We start from the raw sequence: 10,647 nt of genomic DNA, 5'->3' as shown, positions 1-10,647 counted from the left end.
ACTTCCTGGGAATTAAAGTTCAGTGGGTACCACCAGAAAGCAGTTAAGAACAATCACTTTAGGGATGCCTAGGTGGCTCAGTCACTTAAGCATCCAACTCTTGGTTTCAGCTCAGGTCATGATCTAGAGATTTGTGAGTTTGAGCCCCACATCGGACTCTGTGCTGTCAGCACAGCCTATCTCTCATTCTCTTTCTCTCTCTCTCAATAAATAAACTTATAACTTTTTTTAATTTAAAAAAGTAACAATCACTTTAGCAAAATCCATTCACAACCTGATCCTAGAATATCAAATTGAAATTGGACCTCTGTTGTGAAAAATAAAAATTAAAAAAAAAAAGAAAGTCATAAGGGGCATTGCAAAAGAAAAGAGAAAACAAACTCTCATACCTTTTTAAACCAATTGAGAAGCAGTACATAGAAGCATGTGAGTTCACGGTCTTGGTATCCTGTTTGGCTTGGGATCTTGTTAATACTACCAAGTTCTTTACATAATAGAACATTTTGAGGGTAAGTGTGTTATATCTAGAAGCTGAATTGAGAAAAAAATCTGATAAATGTAAAACATAATAGCATGGCCATAACTTGCTGGGAAGTATGTACCCACTGATAACTTCTCCAGACATGTGTATGGGAGGCTTTTCAGATATGACTAACAAGAACCATCTCATGTGCTTACTGCCTGCAGCCTCAACTCACAAGCAAGAAAGAGTAGGGTGAAGATAATAGGTAGTGTTAGCTAAACAGAATATTAGTGGGCACTACAGGTCAGGCTTAGCAGGAAAGCTGTTTGTGCATGTTTTCAATGGCCTTATCTATAGGATATGGAAACTCCCAACTAAGACAGACAAACTATGGAAACTCCCAGGGTCTGAGGTATTAGCATTTAGCAGTTAGGGTGGAAAGCTTAGGACAACTTTCAGAAAATCCATCTCTAGTGACTATTGGCATTGTGGCCTGAGCTGACTCTTTCCTACTTTAGCTTAAAGTAAGAATGACTGAGTCTGAAAAGCAAAAAACAGTAGAAAGCCAAATAGGAGCTGGAAAACCACAGAAGACAAAAGAAAGGTCTATCAGATGTAGGCCAGCAAACTTACACCGGAGGCAGAGACTCCATGACCTGGGGATGACCAGTTCTGAGAGCTATTAGCCCAGGTAGAATGAGAAAGGAACCTAAATTAAAACATGGCCAGATGCTTAATTGCTGAGTTGTAATGGATGTATTACCTTAGAAAAGAACTCTTTCTCCACAGAGTACCCAAATCTGTTCCATATGCCCATTTCAGACAACAGAAAACATCAGATCTTCTTCACATTAGCCATGAAGGATCTAATGCCAAAGGTCCACGAAGACAGTCAGGACCTATGAGGTGAAATATCCAAATGGCCCTTCAGCCCACCCTCAACTTCTTCCTTCTAGAACTCTTACCTTTCCGAGTTAGAGGTAGCAATAGTTCTGAAAGGCAGTAAAATCTTTCCCAGATAAGGTGCTCTCTCTCACTGGGGAGAACCATGACTCTATCTCCAGTGGTCTTTTCAAGCTAAGCCCTAAGTTCTATTGTTAGCAAAAGTTTCTCCTGGTTTCTAGCATAAAGTTAATGCTGATCATTGACTTCCTGTGTGGATGCAATTTGTCCTTATACATTCTTTTAATGATTTTAGTAGGAATTTGAGGACATAAAAGCTCTAGCTCCTTCAGCTGCAGATAGCAAACTCAGGCCCTAACAAGAAAAAAAAATGGAGGAGAGGAAGGAGCTCCTACCAAAGATGCGCTGCCTAAAATTCTTCACTTAGGATTTTCATTGACGTGTAACATAGTCAAGCCCAAGCCATTCTTCCAGACCTCCTCTCTGGTAACTTGTCAAACTCACACCTATCTTGCTATCCCCACCCAACCCTGCCAGGCTTACCACCATTCTCCCAGGAATTCAGAACAGTTGCCCTGATAGGACGGTCAGAAGAGACAAGCAGACAGTAGAAGCAGTTGGAGAGCTAGGAGGAAAAGTGAAAAAGAGAGATAATCTGTAAGGAGGAGGAGGGTCAACGATATTCAATGATGTATACAATCGGGTAGCATGACAAATGAGAAAGAAGGTGCTATATTTGGTAGTGAAGAAGTGACTGGTTCTTCTCTCTCTGTTTGAGAGAGCTGTTCACAGGAGAGCCAAGCACTAATCAGTTTTCAGAGCAACTGGGATTCTCATACATTGACGGTGGGAATGATTTCTGCGAGAGCAGGCAAAAACAAAATACAAAAGTCAGCAGTGTTTCTGTGAACCAAAAAAAGATGTTTAATGAAAGATACTTTAAAATATAATTTTAAAAATAGTGTATTTTCAAATATTTTTTGTTTGCCATCTATCCTCTCATCTAGGAATCCTATTACACATATATTAGGCCATTTGATGATATCCCACAGATCACTAATAGTGTTCTCTCTCTCTCTCTCTCTCTCTCTCTCTCTCTCTCTCAGTTTTTTTCTCCTTTCTGTGTTTTATATTGGGTAGTTTCTATTGCTATGTCTTAAAATTGACTAATCTTTTATTCTGCAATGTCTAAGCTTCTATTAATCCCATTCAGGTACTCTCCATTTCAGATGTATTTTTATTTCTAGAAGTTCAATTTCAAACTTTTTATAGTAGATGTTTAAACTGTCTACAGAGTAGGTAACACACAGAAAGCCTTCCGCTCCTGTCTCACCCTCAGAAAGATTCCATTCTCTTTTGTTCTGTCCTCAGCCATCTGTCGAAAGCCTCTCTGGCAGCCCAGTAATTTAGGTGAAACACACAAACCAACCAAACACTCAATGCTCATAACTCAAATGCATAGTGCTTCATAGGGCTGTTACACAGAAGGCACTTGATAGATACTTGTTGGATAGTTATAATGAAGAACAATTCAACCCCCCCCCAAAAAAGTCCCAATGAAAAATGGGGAGAGGACCTGAATAGATACTTTCCCAAAGAAGATATATAGATGGCCAACAAAGACATGAAAAGAAGCTTAACATGACTAATCATCAGGTAAATGCAATTAAGGCCACAATGAGATATCACCTCACACCTGTCAGAATGGCTAACATCAAAAGGACAAGAGAGAACAAGTGTTGATGAGGACATGGAGAAAAAGGAATGCTCATGCATTGTTGGTGGGAAAACTATGAAAACTATTATGATGCTTTCTCAAAAAATTATAAAGGGAAATACCATATGATCCAGTAATTCACTATGCATACACTATGAAAACTATTATGATGCTTTCTCAAAAAAATTATAAAGGGAAATACCATATGATCCAGTAATTCCACTATGATGTATTTACCCAAAGAATACAAAAACACTAAATCAAAGGGATACATGCACCCCTATGTTTACTGCAATATTGTTTGCAATAGCCACAAAATGGAAGTAGCCCAAGTGTCCATCAATAGATGAATGGGTAAAGAAGATGTGTTATGTAAACACACACACACACACACACACACACACACACACACACACACACACTGGATTATTAACCATAAAAAAGAATGAATCTTGCCATTTCAACAATATGGATGGACCTAGAGGGTATTATGTGAAGGGAAATAAGTCAGAGAAAGGCAGATATGATTTCACTTACATGTGGAATGTTAAACAAAACAAACAAAACAAATGAACAAACAAAGCATAACAAACCTATAAATATAGAATACAAACCCTCTGACGGTTGCCAGAGGGGAGGGGATGGGAGGGATGGGAAAAATGGGTGAAGGGGAGTGGGAGGTACAGGCTTCCAGTGGTGGAATGAATAAGTCACAGGGTACAGATTAAGGAATATAGTCAATGATATTGTAACAGTGTTGTATGGTAACAGGTGGGAGCTACACTTGGGGTGAACATAGCATGACACCTACAGTTGTCAAATCACTATGTAGTACACCTGAAACTAGCACTGTGTGTCAACTAAGCTTCAATTTAAATAAAGGGAAACAATTAAAAATAATGAAGACAGAAGAAATCATGTTGTAAGGAAAGAAGCTAGATAGCTTTGAACACCAGTATCATTCCGGCACTCCTGAAATCTTCCCATGTGGCTGACCCCTTCTTGAGCTCTAATGTTGGGTCTGCCAGTGTTAATGCAAGGATAAAGCCATTTAGCCACCTCTGGAGGAAATGCTGAAAATTTGTTTAAATGAAGGAGTTACATTAAGAGGAAAGGCAGAGAGTCAAGAGACTGAAAATTCCAACTTTTTAATCATTGGCTGAGCTAATGTTGAGAGGTTATATTATCTTGTTATCAGCTAAGAGAACAGACCTAGAAATTATCCTGCCTTCAAGAGAATGATTGAAGAAATCAAAGTACCAAGGAGGAGTACTTGGAGGCCCTCCTGTTCCTCTCTTAATTCCATTTCAATTCCTTGGCACCAGTAAAAGTAATAAAATAGCTGTTATCTGGGAGTGTGGAACAGATTACCTTGTAGAGTCATATAGATTTTTAGAGCAAAATGGACCTTAAAGAACTTCCTGCTAACCACAACTACATTGATTGTAGATAATCCAAATCATCAAGTCACATTCAGCTGCCTGCTAGCCATGGCATCCGGACTCTGTGTTCTGCTGGCTGTGCACTCAAACCCTCAGTGAACTCAACAGCCTATTACACCTCCCACTTCATGGAGAGGACACACAGTTCCTCTCTCTAACCCTGACCATAAGAAGTTTCCTTCCACACTCTGTATTCCCCAAACCTGAAGGTTATTTCCACTTAGGTGACCCACTGATGTCTCAGCACCAATGTGTTCTGCACAAGAACTTTCTGTATCTTCTCAGACGCCATCTACTCCCAGTTCCTCTCTGTTACCCCATGGGTAAAGCATTCCTTATACTTGCTTTTCTCTTCCTGTGCCCACTACCCTCATCTCCCACTGGCACTCGCCCTCACTTGGCCTTGAGCTAAACATCTGTTAGGTTAGATGAAATCTGAGAGTGGGCCCCTTATGATGGGATTTGGAACAATTATATATTAGAGCTAGGAACACAGTTTATGGTAGAGCTAGGGCCTTTGTTCCCTTTCTCCAGAAGGGAAGTTCCTTGAGGGAACTGTTGGTATTTAGAGTTGAAGCCCTAACCCCCAATATGATAGTATTTGGAACTGAGCTGAGTTTAGCCAATAGGAACCAATGGCAGGAAATTGGACATCTTTTAGTCTACATCAACTACCCCAGTGCTTGTTCAATGGACTCATAAACAAAGTGGCCATGATAACAGGGATGGAATTTATGCATAGGATCTACAACAGGGACTTCTCACCAAGGCTAATCTGGCCTCTGCTGATGGTGACTGCTGAATCTACCAAGATCAAAGACCAATGCTAGGTCTATAGTATAGTGCACCGTTCTTCAGGGGCACTAGCCAGTCACTGGGACAGGTTGATTATGTTGTCCCATCATTGAGGGGGCAGCAATTCCTCAGTGAATTTAACATTTATTCTGAATATGGTGTCCCTTAATATTGTGGTGTCCCACAGTAAAAGTTAAGGGAAGACCTGAGCAATAGAGTTCAGTCAGGACCACAAATAGTTCACACACCTAAAGAGTGAAGGTTTGAGTTATCAGATAAAGAAGCAGTAGTTGAAGTGCTGGATGAGGGCATAGGGGATATGATTTGGGCAGAGGAAGGAGATTATAAATACCAATTACTAAAAAAATTAAATAAACATAAACTACTGTCTTGATTACCAATTAAGAAAAAAGGTCTTAGTAGCTAGGCATATTTTTTCCTTGTTTTATTCTGTATATATTTACATTTGTTAGTTTCTTTCTTCTCTTCCTCTTTTCCCTTCCTGTACTCTTCCATATAGGATGGAAACTAAATTTGAGAAAAATGGTATGTATGGATACTGAGCACCTGAAATAATGAACTGCACCAGACTGTCTACTGGCAACTCAGCTGTGTTTCTGTAATTCTCTACTTCTGTGCTCCCCCAAAAGTTAGGAAGACTAGGAACTATTTCTTAGAATCCCTTAACAGCCATTTTCCATGTCAGATTTCACAAATGAGAGGCACTTGTATGAAATTTGAAGAAGAGAAAAGAGACAGCTTCTTCAAGACTATTCAGACTTTAGTACCATATCTACTCATGATAAAAACCCTCTGCAAGTTAGGTCTAGAGCAAACATAACTCAACATAATAAAGGCCTTCTATGAAAAACCCACAGCTAACATTTTAACAGAGAGCTTTTCCCCTAAATCCAGGAAAAACACAAGGATGTCCACTCTCACTTTATTCAACATAGTATTGGAAGGCCTAGCCATAGCAATCAAATATAAAGAAATAGAAGGCATCCAAATTGGTAAGGAAGAAGTAAAACACTCCCTATTTGCAGATGAAATGATACTATATATGGAAAACCCTAAAGACTCCACCAAAAAACTACTAGAAGTGATAAATGATTTCAGTAACATTGTAGGATATAAAACCAATGTACAGAAATCTGTTGCATTCCCATACACTAATAATGAAGCAACCGAAAGTAAAACTCAGAAAATAATCCCATGTATAATTGTGGGTAAAACAATAAAATATCTAGGAATAAAGTTAACCAGAGTTGAAAGACCCATATTCTAAAAACTATAAAACACTGATAAAAGAAACTCAAGAAGATGGAAAGGCATTCCATTCTTGTGGGATGTAAGAACAAATATTATTAAAATGTCAATACTACCCAAAGCAATCTAAAATTTAATGCAATCCCTATCAAAATACCAATAGCATTCTTCACAGAACTATAACAAACAATCCTAAAATTTGTATGGAGCCACAAAAGACTTCAAATACCCATAGAAATCTTGAAAAAGAAAAAGAAAACTTGGAGGTAGCACAATTCCAGATTTCAAATTATATTACAAAATGGTAGTAATTAAAACAGCATGGTACTAGCATAAAAACAGAAACATAGATCAATAGAATAGAATAGAAAACCAGAAATAAACCACAATTACATGGTTAGTTAATCTTCAACAAATGAGAAATGAACATACAATGGGGAAAAAAAGACTCTCTTCAACAAATGGTGCTAGGGGAAGCTGGGCAGCTACATGAAAAAAAATGAAACTAGAACACTTTCTTACACCATCCACAAAAATAAACTCCAAATGGATTAAGGACCTAAAAACCCCTGAAAAGAGCACAGGCAGTAATTTCTGGGTGCAGCAACATTTTTCTAGGTAAGTCTCCTGAGGCAAGGGAAATAAAAACAAAAATAAACTATTGGGACTATATCAATTTGTTTCTCATCCTTGCACAGAGGCCATGCTAATCTCTGTATTGTTCCAATTTTAGTATATGTGCTGCTGAAATGAGCACGCTATTGGGACTACATCCAAATAAAGTTTCTGGGGGGTGCCTGTGTGGTTCAGTCAGTTGGGCATCCGACTTTGCCTCCGGTCATGATATCACAGTCCGTGAGTTCGAGCCCCATGTCAGACTCTGTGCTGACAGTTCAGAACCTGGAGCCTGTTTCACATTTTGTGAAACAGAATTCTCCCTCTCTCTCTCTGCCCCTCTCCTGCTCCTGCTCTGTTTCTGTCTCTCTCAAAAATAAACATAAAAAAATTTTTTAAAATAAAGTTTCTGAAGAGTGAAGGAAACAACAGAACTAAAAAGCACCCTAATGAGTGGGAGAAGACATTTGCAAATGACATATGCAATAAAGGAGTAGTATCTAAAATATATAAAGAACTGATACAACTCAACATCCAATAATCTGATTAAATGGGCAGAAGGTATGAACAGATATTTCTCCAAAGAAGACATACATATGGCCAACAGACACATGATACAGTGCTCAACATCGTTCATCAACAGAGAAATGCAAATCAAAACTAGAATGAGATATCACCTCACACCTGTCAGAATAACTACACACACACACACACACACACACACACACACACACACAAAACAACAAGGGTTGGTGAGGATGTGGAGAAAAAGGATCCCTGTGCGCAGTTGGTGGGAATGCAAACTGGTACTATCACTGTGGAAGACATTATGGAGGTTCTTTAAAATATCAAAAATAGAACTACTCTACACTCTAGTAATCACACTACTCGGTATTTATCCAAAATTTAAAAAACACGAATTCAAAGTGATACATGCACTCCTGCTTATTGGAGCATTATTTATAATAGCCAAACTATAAAAACACCCGAGTCCATCAACAGTTAAATGGATAAAGAAGATGCAGGGTGTGTGTATGTGTGTGTGTAATGGAGTATTATTCAGCCATAAAACCAGAATAAAATTTTGCCACTTGCAACAACATGGATGCAGCTAGAGAGTATAGTGAATGCTAAGTGAAAAAAGTCAGTCAGAGAAAGATAAATAGAATATGATTTCCTCATATGTGGAATTTAAAAAACAAAATAAACAGGCAAAGGAAAGAGAGAGAGAGAGAGAGAGAGAGAGAGAAACCAAGACCAAGATGTAGATCACTATAAAGAACAAACTGATGGTCCCCAGAGAGGAGCTAGGTGGGAGGGATGGGCGAAATAAGTGACGGGGATTAAAGAGCATATTTATCATGATGAAGGAAAAAAACTACTCAGACTTTCCCTTACACTCTCCTCAAAGCTATTCTAATGTCTGCCCAGTGCCAAAGCCACTTTCATATTTGGGTTTTTATATTATGGCAATGCCTTATTTCTAGGTAATAGAATCCATATTAATTACCTATCACAGTATAACTAATTGCCTGAAATTTTAGCAGCTTAAGATGATGAACATTGGTTACCTTAGTTTCTTAACTCAGGAATTTGGAAGTGACTTAGCTGAGTGGTTTGGGTTCAGTTTCTTATAAAATGTCAAGTAAGATGTCAGCCAGGGTGTAGTCATCTGGAGGTTTGATACTGAGGCTTGAGGAACTGCTTCCAAGATGGCTCGCCCACAGAGCTATTGGTTAAAGATCTCATTTTGTTGATTATTAGTCCTTAGTTCCTCAACTCATGGGTTTCTCCCTGGGATTACTTGAGTGTCCTCACGACACAGCAGCTGGCTTCCTCTGAAGGTAGTGATCTACAGGTGCCAAGGGCAGGCCACTTTGACATGAACATATTTTGAGTTAAAAGCAACCGAAATCCTACAGATTCAGGAAAAGCTCTTTATGTCCCCCTCAACTGCCTGTTTGTTTTAGGAAGAGAGCTATTAACAGATTCCTCTTTACCTAAGGACCTTATCTACATCACAGGGCAACCTTTATTTTACAACCATCTCCTTTCACCTTCCTGCTAATGATCTTTCCCCCCCTTGTATCCTCAGATTCCTATCCCTCCCCTTAGCTCATATAAGCATCATGTTGCCTCACTGTCTTTGGAATTTCCAGGTCTGTGTGGATACCCTGTGCATACACTGTGAAATGTGATTTTCTACTGTTAATCTGTCTCATGTCAATTTGATTCTTAGTCTAGCTAGAAGGACCTTGTAATTATTCCTCTCCAAGAGAGAGAGCAAAGAGGAAGCCACAGTGCACTTTATGACCTCATCTTAGAAATGACACACTATCACCTCTACTTTATTCATTGCAAGATTTTGCTAAGTCTAGGTCTCACTCACTGCAGGGAGAGAAATGAAGCCCTACTTCTGGAAGGGAGAAATATCAAAAAATGTATGAACATATTTTAAAACCTCAATCTCTCTGAGAGCATTTGATCTAAAGAGATTTGAGGAAAGGAATTCTTAGAAGTTTTGATGATATGGTAAAAAAGTCATCCAGACTCAGGATGAGGTGAGTGAACCAAAGAGTAGTCATGATGCATAAGTATTTGACTCTGAAATCAAGGAGAAATTGGGAAAAGAGTCAAGTCAGTTTTTTGCAATTTTTATGTGTGTCTCTCCCTTTTAACTTAAAATTACATTGTATATTCTGTCATGTCAAATTCTCAATACTAACAATGATATTAGGGTAATAGAGATACATCTATTTTCATACTATTTTGACTACCATGACTCCAAAAAGTATTCCACGCTTGATATCAGAGGTTCCTCTCAAACCTAAAATCCATTTCCTTCATCCAACATGTGCATCCCTTCTACCTCTGGCCTAAAGAGCCTTTGAGCCCACTGTCCTCTGGTCACACATCTATGAGAAGGAAGAGTATGAGGGAAGAGTCCCTCCTTCACCCCTAGATTAGTCTCCAAGCCCCAACCTCAACAACCAGACCAGGAAGCTGAAATTCTCTGTCTCTCCTTTGAATTATGACTTTGTAAACAATTACCCATTTACCCCTCATCTCTCTAAAATACAGATGTGATTGTGTTCCTCTTCTGATTTAAAATGGAGACATAATTGGTAACCCAATTCCTATAACAAAGTCTATAATGGCCTTCAGGAAATCAGTGTATTACTGACATTTTTGTCATAAGTACATCATTTGGAAAACAAGCCAATTGGGGCGCCTGGATGGCTCAGTCGGTTAAGCATCTGACTTCGGCTCAGGTCATGATCTCATGGTTCGTGGGTTTGGGCCCTGTGTCAGGCTCTGTGCTGACAGCTAGCTCAGAGCCTGGAGCCTATCTTCAGATCCTGTGACTCCTTCTCTCTCTGACCCTCCCCTGCTTATGCTGTCTCTCTCTCTCAAAAATAAATAAAAACATTAAAAAAAAAAAA

General features: G+C 38.9%; 1 long non-coding RNA gene and 1 other non-coding gene across 2 annotated transcripts in view; both read right to left on the bottom strand.

Moving 5' to 3' along the window:
• Positions 1 to 1,200: 1,200 nt before the first annotated feature.
• LOC115301273 overlaps positions 1,201 to 10,647 on the bottom strand; it is an 18,997-nt gene continuing 9,550 nt past the window's right edge. The window contains exons 3-4 of the long non-coding RNA XR_003913049.1: positions 1,910 to 1,991; positions 1,201 to 1,362 (exon numbers count right to left, since the gene is read on the bottom strand). This is a non-coding gene — a long non-coding RNA (uncharacterized LOC115301273). The remainder of the gene's footprint in view (positions 1,363 to 1,909; positions 1,992 to 10,647) is intronic.
• On the bottom strand, positions 7,242 to 7,346 carry LOC115303111. The gene has a single exon (XR_003913825.1). It is a non-coding gene; the product is annotated as a U6 spliceosomal RNA (small nuclear RNA).

Source organism: Suricata suricatta, chromosome 9 (assembly GCF_006229205.1).
Source record: "Suricata suricatta isolate VVHF042 chromosome 9, meerkat_22Aug2017_6uvM2_HiC, whole genome shotgun sequence".
Taxonomy (NCBI): Eukaryota; Metazoa; Chordata; class Mammalia; order Carnivora; family Herpestidae; genus Suricata; species Suricata suricatta.
Note: the sequence above shows the minus strand (reverse complement) of the source record. Positions and strands in the feature narration are given on the sequence as shown.